Source organism: Rhinoderma darwinii, chromosome 4, assembly GCF_050947455.1.
Source record: "Rhinoderma darwinii isolate aRhiDar2 chromosome 4, aRhiDar2.hap1, whole genome shotgun sequence".
Taxonomy (NCBI): domain Eukaryota; kingdom Metazoa; phylum Chordata; class Amphibia; order Anura; family Rhinodermatidae; genus Rhinoderma; species Rhinoderma darwinii.
The window spans coordinates 336,988,310-337,001,155 of record NC_134690.1 but is presented as its reverse complement, the minus strand read 5'-3'; the positions used below and the strand labels follow the sequence as shown (position 1 = coordinate 337,001,155).

The 12,846-nt window shown below is 39.8% G+C and overlaps 1 pseudogene; it reads left to right on the top strand.

Annotated features, from left to right (window-relative positions):
- LOC142759995 (sulfotransferase 1C2A-like) overlaps positions 1-12,393 on the top strand; it is a 135,419-nt pseudogene extending 123,026 nt beyond the window's left edge.
- Positions 12,394-12,846: the final 453 nt, after the last annotated feature.

Sequence of the window (12,846 nt, the reverse complement as noted above, 5' to 3'; positions counted from 1 at the left end):
TAGATTTATGCTAATTAGTTTCTTAATAGACAACTGGGCGTAGTGAAGAGAAGTGTATGACGCTGACCAATCAGCGTCATAGACTTCTCATTGTTCCGGCCCAGCTTCTTTCACTGCACAGTCACACTGTAACAATGGGCTGGAACAATGAGAAGTGTGTGACACTGATTAGTCAGCGTCATACACTCCTCTGTACAATGTTGGTAAAAACACGCCCAGTTGTCTAAAACTAATTAGCATAAATCTAAAATTGCTCAAAAATGATCGTTTTTCAAAATAAAAACCACTGTTATCTACATTAGTGCCGATCACATTATGTATGAGATAAACTGAACTGATGGAATCTGCTGAGAGAGAACAATATAGCTTGTTTGTATACAAAACATATAGCCTTTAACCCCTTCCCGAACCTTGATGTAACTGCATGTCGATGTGTGCAGTAACTTTGTGCACCTCGACGTGTAGTTACGTCAGTGCTTTGACAGTTAACCGCCGCGCGGCGCTACACCGCAGCGTCTGTTAACTGTGCAGGGTGTCTGCCCTGCATTCCCCGTTGCCGATCAGCGGCCCATCGCCGCTGATTTCGGCAGTTGACCCCTTAATTGTGGCGTTCGATTTTGATCGCCACATTTAAGTTGTTTAGCGCAGATCGGCAGCCCCCATGTGAAATCACAGGGGCTGGCGATGGTACCCATGGCAACTGGACGCCAGACAATGGCTTCCGGTCTGCCATGTACAGAAGCCTATGAGGACCAGCCAATGACAGTTGGAATGCATTACACTACGTAGGTAGTGTAATGTATTCCAGCAGCGATCAGAGCTGCAAGTCTAAGTGTCCCCTAGTGGGACAAGTTTTTTTTCCTATAGTAAGTCTTTTATTATAGGAAAAAAATGAACACGGAAAAAAAGTACACATTTAGTATCATCGCATTCGTAACAATCCCAACTATAAAACTAATATTTTTCCCGCACGGTGAACACCGCAAAAAAAAATAAACGAAAAACAATGCCAGAATCCCTATTTTTTTGGTCACCACCCCTCCCAAAATATACAATAAAAAGTCGCATGTACGCCAAAATAGTACCAATACAAACTACAACCCCTCCCGCAAAAAAACAAGCCCTTACACAGCTTTTTTGACTGAAAAATAAAAGTTATGGCTCTCAGAATATGGTGACACAAAAAAGAATTTATTTTTTAAAGTTATTTTATTGCGCAAACGCTGCAAAACCTAAAAAAAACTATATACATATGGTATCGCCGTAATCGTACCGACCCGCAGAATAAAATATAATGGTCAGTTATAGCCCAGGGTGAACGCTGTAAAAAATAAATAAAAATCATTGTCCGAGTTGATGGTTTTTAGTCACCTTGCTTGTCGAAAAATGGAATAAAAAGTGATTAAAAAAAAATCGCATCTACCCCAAAATGTTACCAATGAAAACGACAAATTGTCCCGCAACAAATAAGCCCTCACGCAGCTCCGGTGGTGAAAAAAATAAAGTTCCGGCTCCCAGATTATGGCGATGCAAAATGTGCAGTGTTCCAAAAGCTGATCAGATCGGGTGCCATTTAAAAGTGCGACATTGGCCACATATCTGCGGATTATTATTTACCCCATTATAATACCCTCTTATTATGCCCCTGATGCCCAGCCTACATATGCCCCCACATTATAAACTGAAATACCAGCAAAACGCCAGAGCTACTTCCAAGCAAAATCTGCGCTCCAAATGGCGCTCCCTCCCTTCTGAGCCCTACAGTGTGCCCAAACAGCAGTTTACGCCCACAGATATAGCATCGCCATACCCGGGAGAACCCAGTTAATATTTTATGAGGTATTTGTGGCACAAACTGGGCACAACATATAGTGCACTAAAATGGCACATCAGTGGAAAATTTTAATTTTCACTCTGCACCATCCGCTGCGCATTAAACCCATCGCGCACCATACTTAATAGCATGTCGTGGTGTGGGGGGTGATATATGGAGCGTCTCACGCGCTGAGCCCGCGCCATACGCTGTGGGTGTCAGCTGTGTATTACAGCTGATAACCGGGACCAACGGACAGAAACCGCGATCGCGCTGTTACAGGAGCCTGTAAAAATCACAATACACTGCAATATATTAGTATTGCAGTGTATTCTACCAGTGATCTAACGATTGCTGGTTCAAGTCCCCTAGAGGGACTAATAAAATATGTAAAAACAAAAGTAAATAGTTATTAGTGGAAAAAATTGAATAAATATTTAAAGTCCAAAAAGAAACCCTTTTCAAATTTTTTCTCTAAAGTAATGTAAATAAATACACAAAATTGTTATCGCTGTGTCAGTAAAAGTCCAAACTATTACAATATACCATTAATGAACTCACATGGTGAACGTTGTGAAAAATAAAGAATTTTAAACGGCAAAATCGCTGTTTTTTGGTCACCTTGGCTCTAACAAAAAATGTAATAAAAAGTGCTCAGTCGTATAGCCCAAGAAATTATGCCAATAAAAACTACAGCTCGTCCCACAAAAAATAAGCCCTCCCACCACTCTATTGACGGAAAAATAAAAAAAGTTGTGGCTCTCGGAAAGCGGGAGGAAAAACGAAAAAGGAAAAGCAAAACATGGATCAGTTCGGTTAATTACTTTCTGATAAAACATTTATGACCACATGTGGGGTATAGCCGTACTCGGGAGAAATTGCTTTATAAATGTTGGGGTGCTTTTTCCTCTTTTATCCTTTGTGAAATTGAAAAAATTAAATTTTTTAGTGGAAATGTTGATATTAATTTTTCACGGCCTAATTCTAATAAATTCTGCAAAAGACGTGTGGGGTCTAAATGCTCACTATACCCCTAGATTCCTTGAGTGGTGTAGTTTCAAATGGGGTTACTTTTGGGGGGCTTCCACTGTTTCGGTCTCTTAGCAGCTTTGCAAATTCGACATGACACCTAAAAACTATTCCAGCTAAATTTGAGCTCCAAAAACCAAATAGCGCTCCTTCCCTTCGAAGCCCCAGTGTAGGTCCGAACAGCACTTTATTACCACATATGGGGTATTCACGTAATCTGGAGAAATTGTTTGACAAATGTTGGGGTGCTTTTTCTCCTTTATTCCTTGTAAAAAATTAAAAATGTCTAAGTTTTTACAGAAAAAAGTAGATTTTTGCCTTTTTTACATACTAATTCCAATGAATTCAGCAAAACAACTGTGGGGTCAAAATGCTAACTTTACCTCTAGAAAAATTCCTTGAGTGGTGTAGTTTCCAGAATGGGGTCACTTTTGGGGGGTCTTTACTGTTTTGGTACCACAAGACCTATTCAAACCTGACATGGTGCCTAAAATACATTCTAAAAAAAGGAGGCCCCAAAATCCACTAGGTGCTCCTTGGCTTTTGAGGCCTGTGTTTCAGTCCATTACTGCACTAGGACCACATGTGGGATATTTCTAAAAACTGCAGAATCTGGGCAATAAATATTGAGTTGCATTTCTTGGGTAAAACCTTCTGTGGTACAGATTTTTTTTTATTACAAATGAATTTTCGCAAAAAAATTAATGAAATTTGTATATTCCACCTCTAATTTCCTTTAATTCCTGTGAAACGCCTAAACGGTTAAAACACTTTGAGGGATGCAGTTATCAAAATGGGATGATTTATGGGGACTTTCTAATATAGAAGGCCCTCAAAGCCACTTCAGAACTGAACTGGTCCCTGGAAAAATAGGCTTTTTAAATTTTCTTGAAAATATGAGATTGCTGCTAAAGTTCTAAGCCTTGTAACGTCCTAGAAAAATAAAACAATGTTCAAAAAACGATGCAAACATAGTAGACATATGGGAAATACAAACTAGTAAGTATTTTGTGTGGTATTACTATCGGTTTTACAAGTAGATACATTTAAATTTAGAAAAATGCAATTTTTTTGCTAATTTTCTCTAAATCTTGGTGTTTTTTTTACAATTAAATATTGAATTTATTGACAATTTTTTCCCTAACATAAAGTACAATATGTCACGAGAAAACAATCTCCGAATAACTTGGATAGGTAAATTCATTCCGCAGTTGTGTCACTTTATGTGGTAATATGTCAGATTTGAAAAATGTGCTTCGTCCTGAAGGCCAAAACAGGCTCAGTCCTGAAGGGGTTAAATCCATGAATAGTGGGAATGTATTTTTCAACATTGCCAACCTCCTCTGGATAGGAGTGATTTTTAGCACTGGTCACCTTTTCCCATATTTTGGAAAAGTCATCAATGTGTCTATTTGAAAGTATACTGCATCTTATCAATGCATATTGGTCACAACAGAAATAGGCTGACGCAGTAAAGGAGCCCTTATCAATCTCCATGGATGATTATATATATATATATATGTGTGTGTGCTAGGTTGTAACCAACTGTCTTTAAAACCTTATTCACAAGAGCGTGTGCATTTTTTTTGTGCGTTGCAGTTGCGTGTGTCATCAGTATGTGGTGCGTGGCTGCGTGATTTTCGCGCATATGGCATCATTATGACACGGTTTTTATGTTAATAAAGAAATGAAGGGACAAATGAAACCATCTCCTTCATTTCTGTTTAACAACTGTTTCGTGAATCACGCGCAGCACACAGAAGTGCATCTAGTGGCGCGCGTGATTTTCACGCCCCCATTGACTTCGTGCGTGATGCCCAAGTATAGGACATATCGTGACTTTTACGCAGTGGACACGCTGCGTGAAAATCACGGACTGTCTGAACGGCCCCATTGAGTACATGGGTCCGTGCGACGCGCATATCACGGCCGTGAACTACGTTCGTGTGAATAAGGCCTAAGGCTGAATGCACACGTTGCATATTACATACGGATTAGCCGTGCATATTTTCATGCAGCAAATCCACAGCGTAATACAGTACCAGCAAAGTAAATGAGATTTCAAGAAATCTCCTCTACACGATGCAGATTTTTTTTCTGCATGTAAGTTGACCTGTGATGTGGATTTTAAAATTTGCAGCATGTACATTTTTCTTGTGTTTCCGCTTGCGAATTGTATCTGCCTAGTTTTAAAGAAAATCTAAATGTAAAAAACATCAAGTAACGCACCATTGGGTGCGGTTTTAGCTGTAGAATTACGTGCGCATACTTGCGGTTTCGGTGTGGATTTTCCACATCAAATTACTCAACGTGTGCATTCAGCCTAAAGTTTAACTACACGTTCAACAAACCGATAAAACAAAATGGCAGAAGCACTTGTGTGAGCGCTCAGCCACTTTTGTTTCTGTTTTTGCTTTTTCCGGAAATCAATGTAGCGGAGTATGGGCTCAATAGAAAGTCTGAGTCTGTACTCCGATACATTGGCTTTCCGGAAAAAGTCGAACAAACAAAGCGGCTGAGCTCTCGTACGAAGGCTTCTGCAGCTTTGTTTTAGCGACTGGTGGGGGTCTCGGTGCTCGGACCCCCACCAATCAAAACTTCTGACGTGTCACTATGAAATGTCAGAAGTTTGTACGTTTAGTTGCCCTTTAACCCTTTCCCATCCCATCAATTTATGGGATTTTCATTTTAATTTCCCCCCCCCACCTTCCAAAAGCCATAAAAATTAATTTTTTAGTCCTGGGTGTCAGCCCGCTCAATCACGTGCTACTACGTTGTGGTGCGGGAACAGGTTAAAGATGAAAAATCTTAATGCATGAGAAGTTGTTAGATATGTAGTATATAAAATTACCTGCCATTATTGCTGCAGGCGTTGATAATAACGTGACACACTATCTTTTTGTTACAGATGTTGATAATTCTTCGGAACCCAAAAGATACTGCTGTTTCTTACTACCATTTCTCAAACAATAATCCTGTGCTTCCTACATACAGCTCTTGGGACTCCTTTTTCAAGGATTTTATGAGTGGAGATGGTAATTTAACAAAACATTTATTATGGAAATGCATATATGGACACTTTTTTTTTTTTTTTTTATATTGAAATAGTCTTTGGAAGTACCGAGCATTCAGTCTATCATAATTACTTAAAGAAGTACTCCGGTTTTTTTACTATTATGTACCTATCCTCCCAATATATATACTCTGAGTATTGGCTTATTTAGTTCTTCCTTTCCATCTAAATTCTTCTTTTACTTGGGTCATGTGACCTCACCCTGACCTGATAAAATCTACAGCAGTTAATGTAATTGAGAGTCAGCCTCTTCACTTCTTAATATATGGACTGTACTAAACAGGCTCTCCACAGAGGGGATACAGAAACAAATGTCACTAACTACTGATGAGCAGACACATAACTCTTACAGTTGTAATGAGACTTATAAGGCCTTATTCATACGAACGTGTCTGTTTTGCACAATTAAAAAACGCAGCATTTTTCTTGCGTTGCAGTTCCCTGTGACACCAGTGTACAGTGCGTGTCGGCGTTTTTCACGTGCATATGTCATGCGTTTTTTTTTTTTTTGTTTTTTTTTTACGTCCGCAAAATAAACTGGAGGTTTTTATTTTCTTCATCATTTCTTTGCAACTGTTGCGTGAAAAACGCATTGCACACAGATGTGTGTCCGTGTGCTGTCCGTGATTTTGATGCACCTATTGACTTCAATGGGTGCGTGATGCGCAAAAAACGCACAAGTATAGGACATGCAGTGCGTTTCACACAGCACACGCACGTTCCGTGAAAAACACAATGTCTGAATTTCCCCATTGAATTGCATAGGTCCGTGTGACATCCGTTGTTTTAACACGGACGTAAAATACGTTCATGTGAATAAGGCCTAACTGTGTGACCGTTGTCTGCTCGTCCGCATTTTGTAACAGAAGTTTCTGTATCCCCTCTGTGGAGAACCTGTTTGGTATATTTCATAGATGTGGAAGTTAACAGGCTGATTCTCAATTACCTTCATGCACACTTCAGTTTTTTCCTTCAGGGTGCTATCCGTTTTTGTCACTGATGGCACCCTGAACCCATTGATTTCAATGGCCCCATGCACACTTCAGTTATTTAAACGGATCCGTTGTTCCGTTCCGTGCAAAGTAGAGCATGTTCTACTTTGCTCAGTGATTCAGTGTCAGTAGATGTCAATGGGTCAGTGAAAAAAACGGATGGCACACGGAAGGCTTCCGCGTGCCGTTCGTTTTTGACTGATCCATTGCCATAGCAACGGCTGGGTGAGCAAAAGTTCAGACTCAGACTACAGTAAACATTCATTCCTGAAGATGGGCTCAGATTTTCACTCAAACACCCAAAAAACCAAAGTAAGCCAAGCAGAGTAATCTCAAACTGTTCTCTATGCTCTGAAAGCTGCAGAAAACAGCACCAAAAACTTCTTGTAAACTTTCTATGGGTGTTTCCTGGGACATGTGACAGGTTCAAATGAAGTTCACATCCGTTTTTTAAACGCAAGCAAAACGTCCGTGTAAAACGGAAACACGGAACGGAAACTGAGTGCACACGGAAACAAAAACGGACACACGGATCCGTCAAAAACGGCTGAGAAAACTGTGATGGAAGTGTGCATGAGGCCTTACTGCTGTAGATTTTATCAGGTCAGACTGAAGTCACATGACCAACTAAAGAGAAGAATTCAGATGGAAAGGAATAACTAAGGGTATGTTCACACGCAGAGTCAAAAACTTCTCAAAATACGGAGCTGTTTTCAAGCGAAAACGGCTCCTGATTTTCAGCCATTTGTGTCATTCGCGATTTTCGTGGCGTTTTTCGCTGCGTTTTTTACGGCTGTTTTTGGAGCTTTTTTTAAGTCTATGGAAAACTGCTCCAAAAACGTCCCAAGAAGTGTAAAAAAAACGCTCTGTCGGAACAGAACGCCGTTTTCCCATTGTAATCAATAGGCAGATGTTTGGAGGCGTTCTGCTTCCGATTTTTCGGTCGTTTACGTCCCGAAAAGCGGCCGAAAATAGGTTGTGTGAACCTACCCTTAGGCTTCGTTCATATATCTGTTCGGGCTCTATTCTGACGTTCCGTCTGAGGTTTCAGTCAGAATAGAGCCCTCACTGACCCAAACGAAAACTATAGGTTTCCTTTTCCATCACCATTGATTTCAATGGTGACGGATCCGGTGCCAATGGTTTCCGTTTGTCTGTTGTGCAAGGGTCCTGTCGTTTTGACGGAATCAAAAGCGTTGTCGACTACGCTATTGAAATCAAATAAGCATAATTTTATTTTTGATGGGCAGGGAAATATTTCCCGGCCATTTTTACAGAACTTGCATTAGAAACTGTGGCAAAAACACCACTAGTGAACACTGCCTTAACCCCTTCCCGACATCCGCCGTATATATAAGGCGCACGCCGGGTGGGGGAATATGGAGCGGGCTGACGGTCTGAGCCCGCTCTATAGAGAGAGTGTGTTGGCTGTGTATTACAGCCGACACTTCCAGTTAACGAGCGCGATCCCGCATGTTTAACCCGTTAAATTCCACGTTCAATAGCGATTGCGCCATTTAAATGACTAAAACCAGGGGGGCGACCCCCTGTAATGTCCCAACGGCCCACCTGTGGCGAGATCAGGGGGTGCCGTTGGTTGGCATGATGGCCTGGGGGCCTGACTAAGTCCCCCAGGTCTGCCATATTTGTACTCCTATGAAGCCCTGCCTAAAGCAGGGCTTCATAGGAGACTGTCAGAATCACGATATACTGCAATACATTAACCAGCGATCGTTAGATCGCTTGCACGATATACTGCAATACTAATGTATTGCAGTATATCGTGCAAGCGATCTAACGATTGCTGGTTAAAGTCCCCTAGGGGGACAAGTAAAAAAAACAGTAAAATAAAGTTGTTTTTTGAACAAATACAAAAAAATTAAAAGCTAAAAAAAAAACATTTTCCTTTAAGCACAATGTAAAAAAACTAACAACTGGTATCGACGCGTCCGTAAAAGTCTGAACTATTACAATATATCATTTAGTCCGCACGGTATACGCCGTAAAAAAATAAAAACATGAGAATTGCTGTTTTTTGGTCCCTTCATCTCCAACAAAAAATGAAATAAAAAGTGATCAAAAAGTCTCACGTACCCCAAAATGGTACCAATATAAACTACAGCTCGCCCCACAAAAAAATTAAGCCCTCACACCGCTAAATCGACAGAAAAATAAAAAAGTTATGGCTCTCACACTATGGCGACAAAACTTAAATTTTAAGAATCAGCTTTTTCCTTGTAAAAGTAGTAAAACATAAAGAAAACTATCTAAATTTGGTATCACTGTAATAGTATTGACCCGCAGAATAAAGTTAACATGCCGTTTTTACCATACGGTGAACGCTGTAAAAACCAAACCACCCAAAAGTTTGAGGAATCGCTATTTTTTTTTTTCCCTATTCCACCCCACATATATATTTTTTCTCATTTCCCACTACATTATATGGTACAAAAAATGGTGCTGTGAAAATCTAAAACTCGTCCCACAAAAAACAAGCCCTCATACGGCAATATTGATGGAAAAATTAGAGTTATGGCTTTTGGAAGGTGGGGAGGAAAAAACAAAAGTGAAAAATGGCTGCGGCTGGAAGAGGTTAAACTGAAGGGTACAAAAATAAAACCGTAAATAATATTAAAACATACACATAAAGTCTATGTATACATAGCCCACAATGTGCTGAGATAGTGTTGCTGGTCATTAATGTTAATGTAATTCTGACACCCTCCGCTCTTAATGTTCTAATCAATGCAGCAGTTTGATATCTTTTACTAGAGGATCATTAATTGTTTACTCTGTCTAGTCATTTATGGATCCTACTTTGATCATGCTCGTAGCTGGGAGAAACATATTGATGAGAATATACTTGTACTTACATTTGAAGATATGAAAGCGGTGAGTGAATGTGATACAGCTCATATTTTATACACAGTTAATACTCTTAGGAATTGTGCATGTAACTGCTTAACCATTTAGGCTAGGGCTATTTGCTGGCTTTTTTTTTTTTTTTTTTTCTTTTTTAATGAAAGCATGACCGCTAGTGTGAAGAGCACATTTTACTGTGTTTTCCCCCCCCCCAGGACAAAATAGAAAATTGCATGAAATGCTGCAAGTACAGTACAGTTCACATTGCAAATTACTGATTCAGTTTTTAAATGAAAAGATGAAAACTTGCAGTTATACCTCTTCCCTTTAGGCCTTATTTACACGAGCGTATTTCAAATCCGTGAAAATCACGCCCGTCGCACGGACCTATGCTAGTCAATAGGGCCGTTCAGACATTCCGTGTCTTTCACGCAGCGTGTCTCCGCTGCGTGAAACTCACAGCATGTCCTATACTTTAGCGTTTTTCGCGCATCACGCACCCATTGAAGTCAATGGCTGCATGAAAATTGCGCACAGTAAACGGATGCACTTCCGCGTGCAGCGCGTGATTTGTGCTACAGTTGTTGAAGTGATGGGAAAAATAAAACCACCTCCATTTCAGTTCCTAAACCTCAAAACCGTGTCATAACGATGCCATGCACCAAACACTGATGCCACATGGAACTGCCAAACGTGCAAAACGCTGTTTTTTTTGCGTGCGCAAAACGCACACGTTCGTGTGAATTTTGCCTTAGCCTCCACTCCTACTTTTGGCTAAAAAAGGCATTAAAACCTGCTTTAAAGTGAGTTATGCTTTATATGAGTAACTTGGTGTGGCACTGCAGGCTACTATCATCAATTTACAGCCATCGCAACTCATTGCTTTTGACACTCATGATTTTTCAACATAAATATGTGATGGGTATTCCCATCACCTAATGTTATGGCCTGTCACTAGGATATGGCATAATCTCAAGATCAGTGACCGTCCGGCCATTGAGAATGAAGGCGCAAAACCCCCTTTTACCTGCACAGTGGCGCTCCCAGCACATCAGGTGAATGGACTGAGCTGCAGTTCCCAGAAAGGGACACCCTTCATTCTGAGGATCGGTGGGGGTCCCAGCAGTTGGATCTCTTCTGATAAACCAGAGTGAAAACACTTCTTCGGATATAACTGGTTGAATTCTGAATTGAAGGAAAGTCTTTGTCAGCTCTAAACTGTCAAACATAAACACCTTTATTCTATTTTCATACATGTGTCGGTAGTAACCGACTTCTCATAGGTAGAGATCTGTCTGGGGGGGTCTAGATCAAGCTCAGTCTGCCCCTCTAAAAAGGAATATTTATAGTAATCTGTAGTTTACTGTATTTTTTTATTTTAATCCTTTTCATATAAAATCATTGTGCTGCTCATTTTTTCTTAAAGGATCTCACTGCTGAACTGAGAAAAATTGGTGACTTCTATGGGTTGAAACTGACAGATGAGCAAATTCAGCAAGTACAAGACAAAACCACTTTTAAGTCCATGAAAGATAAAGCTGGTGATACACATGGAAAACTTGGAAGTGTTTTCTTCCGAAAAGGTAACTAGTTAGAACTTTGACGGCCCTTGTATAAATGTCATTATTAGGCTAAATTCACACCACTTGTGCAAAGTATTGTTGTGGTATTTGCCAATTAATCTCTCCCAACGTATACACCAATATGCCCTAGACTTAGGCAAATGTATACTAAGAGTATTTTTGTCAAATGTTTGGTTCAGATCCCACAGCCCCAAGTGTATTGAAAAGCATTGTTGACTACACTTTTCCATACTACTGTATGTGAGTCTCTTGCAACAGACACACGCTCCGATTGAAAAAAAATTATATTGTATGGATCCGTGTGCTGTACGTTGGTAAAAGAGACAGCGCACAAACGAGAAATACATTAGTGTGAATAAGGCCTCATTGTAGAATAAATGTGACCTCGATAATCTTTGTTTAAAGACAAGTGATTTATTTTACACCTTCTCCCCCCTACGTGAAGATAATTCTAATCAATTGCCATTTCTTTATTGATGTAATATATTTTGACTGGTACTTTTGTGGAACAAAGACCCAATTTGAATGAAAACAATGTGCTCCTGGAGGATTTTACTCTTAAGTAAATTTGACATAATTTTTCTATGATTGTCTGGTAATCAGACTCCTGTACAGAATCTTAGTATTTTTCACTCACAACATAGTTATAAATTCAATTTACTGGCTTATGCCACTGAATGTGAGAGGAAATCATAATCTTAACATTAGGATATTTTACCTCTGAGAGCTTTACCGCTCACCGTGAGATGATGATGATGATGAGTTAAATTCTACTTTTCTTTTAAGGGGAAATTGGGGACTGGAAGAGTCTTTTTACTGAGGAACAGAGCAAAGAGGTGGATGCCAAGTTTGAGGAGTATCTTTCAGGAACAAAACTTGGAGAGAAGATAAACTATCCCAAATATTGTACATTTTAATTAAAACATAGAAACAGAAAATCTAAATAAAATGCTAAGTGATTTCTAATAAAAATCAATTTGTTTTCCAGCTGAACTTTGTGTTTTATAAGTAAATGGTATTAATAAACAGAACTTTCTAAAACAGAGACCGATCTTTTTAAATAAGGGAATCTATTGTATTCGCTTAAAGGCCCATGTGGTCAGGTCAAAAAGTTGTCAATGGATGCTATCCCCACTTGGTTTTATTCATCTCTTCACTATTAAGGTGGGACTTGCAACTCACCATAACCTGTTCAAATTCAATGGATATACTGCTTCCCCTGTCTAAAGTATAATCTATTCTATTACTAATGTATGCCTATAGGGATTGCATGGCTGTATGCTTTCATGTACCGATCATCAAGCAGTCTGGCTGAAATAAATGGGTGAGTGTGGGTTAGGCGGAGTAGGTGGCCAGCTAGGGCACCATAGAAGGGGGTGCAATTTATGGATTAAAAGTAGAAAACTGGTGCGGAGTTCGAATGTGTGCTTATGCGGAAGGATGATGAGCTGGGCCAGTATTCAGAAATGTACAGGTGCAAAGGGTTGCAGGGAA